Source organism: Nannospalax galili, unplaced genomic scaffold (assembly GCF_000622305.1).
Source record: "Nannospalax galili isolate Female #2095 unplaced genomic scaffold, S.galili_v1.0 scaffold765, whole genome shotgun sequence".
Classification (NCBI taxonomy): Eukaryota; Metazoa; Chordata; class Mammalia; order Rodentia; family Spalacidae; genus Nannospalax; species Nannospalax galili.
In genome coordinates this window covers 1,594,432-1,604,860 of record NW_008352647.1, presented here as the reverse complement: position 1 = coordinate 1,604,860, position 10,429 = coordinate 1,594,432, and positions in this window count along the sequence as shown.

Here is a 10,429-nt window from a genome sequence, read left to right as displayed (position 1 = left end):
CTCCTAGTTGTTGTGCTAAATGGACATGTGAAACTGCCTTCTAAATACCTAATGTTTATATCCATAGATTAATGTTGCTTTCAAGTTTGGTCAGAGAAGTTTCTTCTGACAGTAGGCAAAGGTTAATGCAGACTCCTAACTGGTCAAAATTTTGAGAACAAGTGTGTGAGAGTGCTGTGGGCCTTAAATAGAGCATCTATATCACCCACCCCAAGGCTTAAGAAACACTGTGGAAGAGAGGGTAGAAAGAATGTAAGAGCTAGAGGATGAGGAGGTATGACACAAAACAGTGTCTTCTGGACATGATGTGCCCGTAGTGCTTGTGAATTCACTGCACCGGTGGTTATCTGCATGAGATTAACCCAACAAAATTCCACTATGTAAAGGAAAGGGACTCCCAAGGCCCCACCCTTCACCAAGGGACAATGGGCATTTAATGATTGTTGCAGAAAGGAGTGTCCTTTTCTTCAGTAGTGTGGCCACAGATAAGCTGCCAGTACTCCTGTAAATCACCACATCCCTCCCTTCCACAGCATACAAATGCTCATGTAACTTCTCACTTTTAGAAGTAAATTGTTTTCCAGTTTTCACTCTTCTGTGGTAGACGTACATATGCTTGTGTCTTTTACACCCCATCTTTAATTATTTTAGACAAAGTTAATATTTAGGCAGGTATGATTTCCAAAGAAGGAAGGTTGTATCTTTATATTTAATGCCCAATCATTTTCCTAAAAATGCTTTTAAAATATGATTTTTTTCTCATCTATAGATTAACTCAGAGATTGGCACTTTTCTACCACTGAATCAGTTTAATTATCAGATTATTCTTTTTCCTCTTTCTCCTTTCATCACAGTCTTCCTTGTGGCTATAAAATCTTTTGTATTTTCTTTTTCTTTATTTTTTAATTGAATATTTTCAAATTTTGTAAAATATATTTTGATCATATTTAGACCTCCTCCCCTATCCATACCCTCCTAGAGACCCCCTGCAGGACTCTGTCTTATACAGTAATCAATTCTGTGTCCTCAAATGTCCTCCAATGGAGCTTGGTTAAACCTATCTAGCATCAGAGCCTTAAAGAAAACCAACTCCCCCTCTCTCAACAGTTGCCAATAGCTCCTTAAATAAGGTTGAAAATTCTTCTCCATTTCCCGATGTCTATGCTGAAATTTTGTCTGGCTTGCACTTACACTGGTATTGTGCATGCTGTTAGCATTGCTGTGAGTTCATATGAGTAAGTTCACAGCTGTCTGGAAATCTCTGTTTCCTTGTGGTCATTGACCACCCCTGGCTCTTACAGTCTTTCTACCCTCTCTTCCACAGTGGTCCCTGAACCTTGATGTAGGTGTCCTGTTCATAGATAAGCACTCTGAAGTCTCTTGCTCTTAGTATGAGTAAAATAATTAATTTTTAAAATAAATTATGCTTTTATTCTCCAATGCCTTTGGTCCATCCAGGCTTTAAAAATGCTACCTAGTTAGTTCTAGTAACTTGAAATTGACATATTGTTTCAAAACTCCATTGAAATGTTCATCATTCCTGGGCCTGGTGGTTCACACCTCTAAGACAAGCATTTGGGAGACTGAGGCAGGGAGATTGAATGAGTTCAAGGACAGCCTGGGTTACATAGTTCAAGGCTAGCCTAAGCTACCTAATGTGACCCTGATTCAAAACAAAACATTAATTTAACTTGATGATCTATTAAAAGACAGTGGACATAAACTTGTGAGGGAGATGTGTTGGGGGACCCTGGCGGGCAGTTGAGGAGAGGGAGTGGGGGGTGGATATAACCAAGATATATTGTATACACATATGGAATTTTCAAAGAATAGTAAAACAAAACAAAAATTTATAATTTTTTTTAAATTCCTAAATTTTTCTTAATTATGTTTCAATTTTATTCTCTCCCCAAACTCCAATTTTGTTCTCATTTTCCATTTGCAATATTTATTTGATTTCTACCTCTTTCCCCTTTTCTTAATCGCTCTTTCAAGGGTTGTGTTTAATTTATCTTTTCAGAAAGTCATATTTTGTTCTTATGGGTTATCCTGCATTCTGGTCTCAGTAAGATTATTTAGTTAGAATAGTTAGAATTTTAATATAATTTTATTTAGTATCTCACAGTATATAACTTCGTACCTTATCTTTTTATCAACTTTCTTCCATGACACACACAATATAGACACTGGTTTGTTGGCTTTACTTTGATTTTAATTCATTTGTTTCTATTTGTTTAGTCTTACTTTCTCTGTTTCAAACTGATTATTCAAACACTTAGGTCATACTTCTTCAATTCTTTCTTATGCCATAAAACAACATGTTGATGTGACTTTTCCTGATAGAACAGTGTTAGCTGGAAATGGTAATATTGACTTAGTAGCCCCTCATCGTCATCGTTTCCAATGCCTTCACTTTCTTCCAAGAACCATTTGGATCCTTTTGATGTAAATTTATTTCTTAATACGAATTCATGTCTGTACTGATCAGTTTCATCAGAGACTCATATTCCATGAACTTTGAATAAATTGCTTTTCAAATAGTTTGGACTAAATTTTGTTGAGCACAATTTTCTGGTCCTGCCTTACATGTGTTCACAAATAATCTTAGTCTAGCAGGGTACTCCTGCTCTCCCAACACAAGCCTCTTGAAGTCTCTGCCATTTCACATTTCCTCATGCTAAATGATTTCCTTCACATACTTCTGTCTTCTCACTGAAGATTTTTCCATCTGTTTGAGTCAATTTGCCATTACTTCTCCCTATTAAGTTCTTGCCTGTATCTCAGTTGAGTAAGAGCTTTCTCTCATCCGAAAAAAATGTTACTCAGTTCTTTCCTGAGTATCTTTATATTTCAGATTATATTATATTTTTGATATGGAAAATTTTAGTCTATTTAAGGGTATAACAAAGTAGAAGGAATGAGAGATGTTACAGTATGGACCCCTAGGTATTTCTTGTTAGACTCAATTGCTTTTAGAGTCCAAAATAGAATTCCTAAGTGGGAATAATTTCCCCACAGTAGACTGTCTGGAATACACACCATGAACTTCGTCAATTTTGCAAGTTAAATCAGATTGCTAACAAGTTGTTCATCATACAAGTGGAAACTGCCACAGAATTACTGGTCAAAGAGAAATTGATGCCACCTGCTCCAAGTTACCTTTCTGCTTCCTTCTTTGCCTTCTCTGTGTCTTCAAAACCCCTCTGTTTCTCTTCTTTCTCTACCAGTAAGCCTTCCCCAGGGACAATCAATTTTGAGGGCAATTTTCCAAGACCATTTGCAAAATTGGCTGGGGCTTAAGCTGTAGCAAGAAAGGGCATTTATTCTGGGATCTCAAAATGGAGTTTGAAAGAGACATTGCTGAAAGGGTTTCAGAAACAGAGTCTACATGAACCAGTCTTATTTCTTCCCGTATAAATGTTAAAACTTATATGTTCAGTTGAAAGACTATGTGTTTGTTACATGTGTGTATGTGCACTAGGTTGAGTGATGTTTACGTGTTTCAGAAGATGTTTTGACACTTTCATGTAGAAACTATATATACAGTGGTATGTTCTCACAGACACATCTGCAGAAGCAGTCATTGGTGTTATATGTCAGATTACAGGCCAAAACCACACTCCCCCTGCAGTCTAGAACCTTAGAGTACAATGGGCTTTTTAGTTACACAATAGAAACATTCAGAAGTGTTATTATATATTAAGTTTGCATCAATACATTTTATTTATTCATCAACAGCTTCTGAAAGACTTGACTACTTCATCTGAGATGTTGAAGAATAAGCCAGGTTAGGCTAAATGCCAAAGAATAATATCACCTATCCTAATATTTTCCATTTAATGCTTAGGATGGAGTAAAAATAATCTTAAAGGATGATCATTTTCTGTTATGTCCAAATTGAGACATGGCAGAAGGAGAAATACCTGAGAAAACTGAATGTAAACTCATCTGTCTTGGACAGAAAGTGCCATATGATCACTCTATTTTCTGGGTAACTACAGGGTGGATGTTCTTTCTTGGCATCAGATAGCCAACTTTTAAATGACAGAGGTAAAGAGTAACAAAGCCTCTCTCTTCGAGTGGCCGGAGACACTTTGAGACAACCCCATAACCTTGAGCAAACACAGGTCATAGCTAAGCCAATGATCCAAGCTATAGCAGAGGGCCTAGCTGTTGAGCCTGTTCTGGATTATGTGGTCTGAAGACAATTTTTAAGTAGGTGGATTTAAGGAACTGTAATACCCCCATTTGCACATGCTGTCTTCTATGCTTTTCCTCCATGAAGCCTTACTCAGAAATCAAAAGCAAATCAGGAACCAAACTCATGTTTACCAAAACTAGGCAAATGCTTGAAAACTTCCCCTCTGTTAAAAATGAACTTACAAATTTTATGTCATGCTACATAAATAGAATCTCTTAATTCGCTCCACTAAATCTTAGAAGTGTCAAGGTCAATCTTACCCAATCACAGGCAAAACTATGAGCCAGGCATGGCGTGGCAGGATCTCTAAAGCCTATTTTCCAAATGGAAGGCAACAAATATGATTCCTCTGTCTTTGTATTCTGAAGCATAAGGTAGTTTCACCATATAAAGGAAAACAAGGCTCCACACATATTCTGGATCCAAACAGCAGGCAAATGGGTATTCTTCCTAGGAGGGACAAAGACTAATAAAATTCTTTAGAGGATCAGAATACTAAGTGTATCCCCAAGCCACAAAACACAGGTATGAATCCGAGGAAAATAGTGTAAGCATTTCTCTCCTAGAAAAACAGTGGTGAGTCTCAGCTCAGGGAAATATCAGCCCTGTAATTGCTGCTGAAATGTCTCTGCTGATAAATATGGGCTCAGAGTCTAGTAATTGAGACATTCATGATCCTAGTTCTTCAAAGTTGGATGCAGAAGATTCTCTGGAAATTAGGTAGAGTTAATACAGAGCTGATTTAAAACGTGGAGATTCTGGAGTTTACAAAAATTCCAAATTGTGGTTGTTAATGTGGCTTTAGAGCTACTTGGTTGAATCTTGGTTATGTATCAAAGTCTTTGTCTTTTCCATAATAGGGAAGAACCACTTTTGCCATTTGGGAAAGTGCCTTGAAAGGAATCACAGCCCCAATTAGCTGAGCTTACAGTCATGACCAAGATAAGTAGCAGGCAGTATCTATCAACGGCACTCCAGACTCAACAGTCCAGAAAGAGATTCCTTCCCAAGTCTGGGACTTCCAAGATTTGAATCAATTCCTTCTGTGTCCATACCCTGGGATCCTCAAACAGGACTGGTGAAAAATGGATTAAACTAAAGCCAGCAATTTGAGTGCCATTGGGCCACTGCCAAAATAGAGGCTTCAGTGGCAGCAATCCCTATTTAATATGGTCTACCTATGGTTTCTTCCTAGGTGCCCCCTCTGTCATGCCTCCACTTCTCTCTCCCTAAAACTCACACAAGGTCACCAAATGAGGGTTTTTCTTCTCTGTCCTTACCTCACCATCGACCCTTCTACTAGGGACTTCACTGAAGTGTCACTTATTAGTATTCACTGTGAAAAAAATAATAAGGCAAGAACGAGTTCAGCTATGCCTGGCCTGAAAGCATGCATTAATTGATTAGAAAATCCTGCTTGGAGCTTTGATTAAAAACAAGGGGTATGGGGCTGGAGAGATGGCTCAGCGGTTAAGAGCACTTGCTACTCTTGCAGAGGACCTGGGTTTGATTCCCAGCACCCACGTGGTGACTAGCAGCCTTCTGTAACTCCAGTTCCAGGGGATCTGTCACCCTCTCTGACCTCTGTGGGCACTGCATGACACAGGTGTGCCTTCCTACATGCAAGCAATATAGTCATACACATAAAATAAAATAATAAATAAAATATTTTTAAAAACCCAGTGGATATTAGCTGGGTATGGTGCCACATGCCTTTAAGGTGGAGGTAGAGAGATGACTGTGAGATCCATGAGCTACATAGCAAGTTCCAGCCCAGCTGGGGCTACATAATGAGAACCTGTCTCAATAAACAACCTGACTTGGAGCTGGAGAGCTCAGTGGTTAAGAACACTGGCTGCCTTTGCAGAGGACCTGGGTTCGATTCCAAGTACCCACACGGGTACTAATAACTGTTCATAACTCCAGTTCCAGGGGAAATATGACACCCTCATCAGACCTCTGCAGGCATTGCATGACCTGGGTGCACCTACATACAGCCAGACAATACACTCATACACATAAAATAAAAAATAATAAAATAGTTTTTAAAAACCAGCCAACAAACCAACAAGGAAAAAAAAAAACAAGAGGGTATTGTTACAAGTGTCACATAGCTAGCATTTTTATCCTGGGCCTTAGGTATGGCTCCGCCCCCTGTCTTAGGGCCTTCTGGCGTAAGCACATTGAGCTGAGGCTCCAAACAACATACGTGGTCAATAAAGAATTCTGGACCAAGGGATATTTCTGGGAGACTTGTAGGAATGATAAGAAAACTCTGGGTTTAGGTTCTGACATCCTGGTCAGATTCCTACTGAGGAACAAGTTGATACTTTAGGGAAAACTCAAGTGATAAGAAAGTCAAAGGCAAAACAGAGAGTTCTCAGAACAGGAGTTCAAACCTACAGGGAACCAGGAGAAGCTGATTGAAGAGCAGAGTCTGAGATCATTCTGCAGATGGGACCAACATGATGGACCATTGACTCACAGACCTGTGTCAAGAGACTGGAAGAAGATGTCATTTGGACAGAAGTGCCTTGAAACAGTCATGTTATTCCAACTGGTGCAAGACAACATTTGGCCAAATCTACAAGTGGGGACATCAATATATTTGCTTAAAAGCACGAACCTTGGCATTATGTTTGTTCCAGAAGATTCTACAGCGACTGTACCCAAATTCTCTTCTTTTCTGCAGAATATTGAAGGTCACATGCAAATATCTTCAAGGTTTGTAATTCAATAGTCATTTTATTCACCTGTTCGTTTTCCATCCTTTTGGTTTGGCTTTGTGTTAAAATGGAAACTTTGATTAAACTAATGAAATTTCTATAATCAAGTCTGTTTGCTTATTTATTTTCCTCCAGAAAGAAATAAAGAATATGCATTAGAGCAGGGTAGGATGAGTGATTTTCCTCTGTACATTCTTCCTTTGGTCCCAACATCCCCACTTACAGTTTCACCTTGTACAATGGTCATAAAGTCAAATAGTCCCAAGTCACCCTGAAAAAGATCGTTCTTTTCCTATCAAACTCAGATGCTATTGACACCCAGATCCTTAGACTCATCCCTGAATTACTACCTTTTGAACTCACGACTTCATAGACAACCTGGGGGTTTCCTGGGGTTTTTCATCCCTTTTTTGAAAATATCGATTTTGGAATTTTAAACTAGGTTTGTGTCTCTGATCTTTTTTCGGCATCTGTAAAAAATCTTTTATTTCCCACAAGTTTGACAGCAGTTGAGTATTAGAGATATAAAGGGATCAGGGCAGAAGGCCGTAAGAAGTTAGCCGGAAGTTTGTAGTAGGAGATAAGGGGAAAATATTGAAAGTACTACAGTACACAGGAACCAATTAGAATTTGGCTGTCTGTATCCTGAAGAAACTACAGAAAGGAAGAATCACAAGGCAGAGCTCAAAGGCCTCTCCCCTTTTGCCTCCTGACTTGCAAGATTGTTGACAATATCTGTCTCTCCAGACAGGCTGCCAAAAAGAGGTGATAGGTAGAGGTGGGGCTGTAGGTCAGTTGGTAGAGTGGTTGGTTGGTTAACATACATGAAACCATGGTGTCAGTCCTTAGCACCATATAAACAAGGTTTGGACACATCTGTGATCCCAGCACTTGGGATGTGGAAGTAGGAGGATCAGAAGTTCAAGATTATCCTCAGCTACAAGGTGAGTTTGAGGCCAGCCTGGGTGACATGAGTCGATGTTTCAGAGTCTAAAGGACCATGCCACAGCAGCAACAGTCTAAATGTCATTTATGTTGAAACATGTTCTTCTACTGAAATCTGGCTAAGAATATAATTTATAATCAAGAGAGATACAGCAGACTGGCATTGTTACATTTAAACCACCATCAAGTACTGCCTGTTCGCCAAAGGAAACCAAATAATCCAAGTTACCAAATTATCTCAAGGATGGCTAAGGAAAACAAACATTCCTTTGATTCCTGTTCTCTATGTTTCTCTCTGTAGCAGTCCTGGCCAGTGCCTCTCCTATATTCCCTAGAACGGCCCTTTGTACCAAAGCCTTGGTTTCAAACATCTGTAACCATTACTGCAGCAAGCTGCTCCAACCCTGCAGGGAAAGCTGCAGGTGTGGAGAAGAGAGAAGACAGCGCTCCTTGGGATGATCCACAACCAATGACAAGTAGGAGTTGTTGGAAAAATAGTTTTGCTCTCTCTCCGTCTAGTGAGCATGACTCTGGTACATATATAACTATAAACACCCCTCGACATCCCAGCAGGTTGAACTCTTACTGTACTGTTCTTTTTCCTTCCCTGTCCCTCACTTCCTGGCATCATGCTGAATTAGCTATATAAGTCACACCTTCACTCAGTGTCTATCCTGGGGGAATCATTCTGAGGCTCTGCCTACCTCAGCTTGTTGGAGGCCTCAAAGAGGAGACAGAGGCTATTGGTTCGTGTGGAGATAGTGGATCCTCCTAGAATCTAAACAATACTTGCATCTGCTAATTATTCTTTAGTAGAAAGAATCAGAGGGGAATGTTATAAGAATATATAATATGTATATACAGAAGGCAATTTTACTATTTACTGCTGATTAATAATCCTATATATTATACTTGAAGAGATGTGCATAAAACATTTATTTCTCCTTAGGTAATAGAACTGTAAATTTGTCTATAAGCTTCCTGAAGAATAAAACATAGGGACAAGCGTTTCCTTAAAAGTCTAGAAATCCAAAGCATGACTTTATACTTACTGAACTATATGTGTGGTTGTATATAAGTTATAGTCATCCAAATCAGCTACATGTCTGGCTAAATTTTAGGTTTTCTTCACTGTTTCATTTTTAACTTCCTTATTTAGGATGAGTTCCTCCTCCCTTCCTCACTGGGTAAACAATGATTTCCCCAGTTTCAAACCTGTTCTGTTTGTTTCCACAGTTACCAAGAGTGTACACATATATACTCCTACCAAAACACGCAATAACTTCTGATGATATTTAGATGAACAGCTTGTCTGTAGTTTTTCACTCATTACACTTATAAATAAAGATTTTTCATACAACATAGTCTCTTTATTATATCCTAATCACTTAACAATCAGTTTAATTTTCCCTGTAACAATGCCAGAACGTTGGCTTAAATAATTATTATTAAAGCAGCTTAAGGGGATATATCAATCATCAAAGTTAGTAAATTATAGAGTAAGTCTGGTCTAAAAACTAGTAATTGGAATCCTCTAAATTAGTAAGTTATTCTTAGTTCAAATAACTCTATGCCCAAAGGACAAAACAAATATGAATTTCAATAATCAGGGAAGATATGATCATAAATCTTCTGCAGTTTATTCTGAGAATGAATTTCTGTCAGATTTAATGTTACTGTATTTCAAAGTTCAAGGTATGTGTTCTCAAAATAAGGTAGGATAGGAGTTTTCAGACTTCTGTTGAACATACAGATGGGTCATCTTACCATTTGGATAAGACAGGCATAGTTCATGGATGTCCACCTCACACAAGGAAGGGCTAAATGGCCTTCAGTGCAGTAGGAACTAAATGATGGGTGGTGAATTGAGGTGATATTTTAGGACAGGAATAGAAGTCTTCAGCTAGATATCCATCGATTCTCAGATTTAATGTCTCTAAGTTCCTCGAATCCTCTCCCCTCCTCTAATCTCTAAGTTCCTCAAAATCATCTCCCCTACTCTAATTCAGAGAACATCACTCCATTGAAAATGGTTAAAATAATAAACTCAAATCTCTCTAGTGAAACAAGTGTATCGACAATAGATAAAATTACATTTTCCCCCTCAATTGACGAGTAGATAATGAAAATGTGGTTCATTTATACAATGGAGTTTTACTCAGCAGTAAAGAAAGATGAAATCATGAAACTTACAGGTAAATGGATGGAACTAGGTAACACAGACCTAGAAAGAAAATCAACATATGTTCTCCCTCATATGTGGATCCTAGAACCAGACTCTGATAAATAAATATGCATCCAGACATAACTACAGGAACCAGGACAATGGAAAGGAAACAGGGAAGTAAAGGAAAAGAAAGAACCCGAAAGAGAAGAACAGTAGGAAACAGTCCTTAATAAGGGAGATATGGATAAAATTTGGGTTAGTCTAAGGGATGGGGGAGGGAAGGGTATATGAGGAACCTAGGGGATAAGGAGAAACAAGAAGCTCAACAGAGGTAGGATCATAGGAGCAAGGGTATTAGTAAAGAAGAAAGGGAGGGAAGTGGGGGCCCAG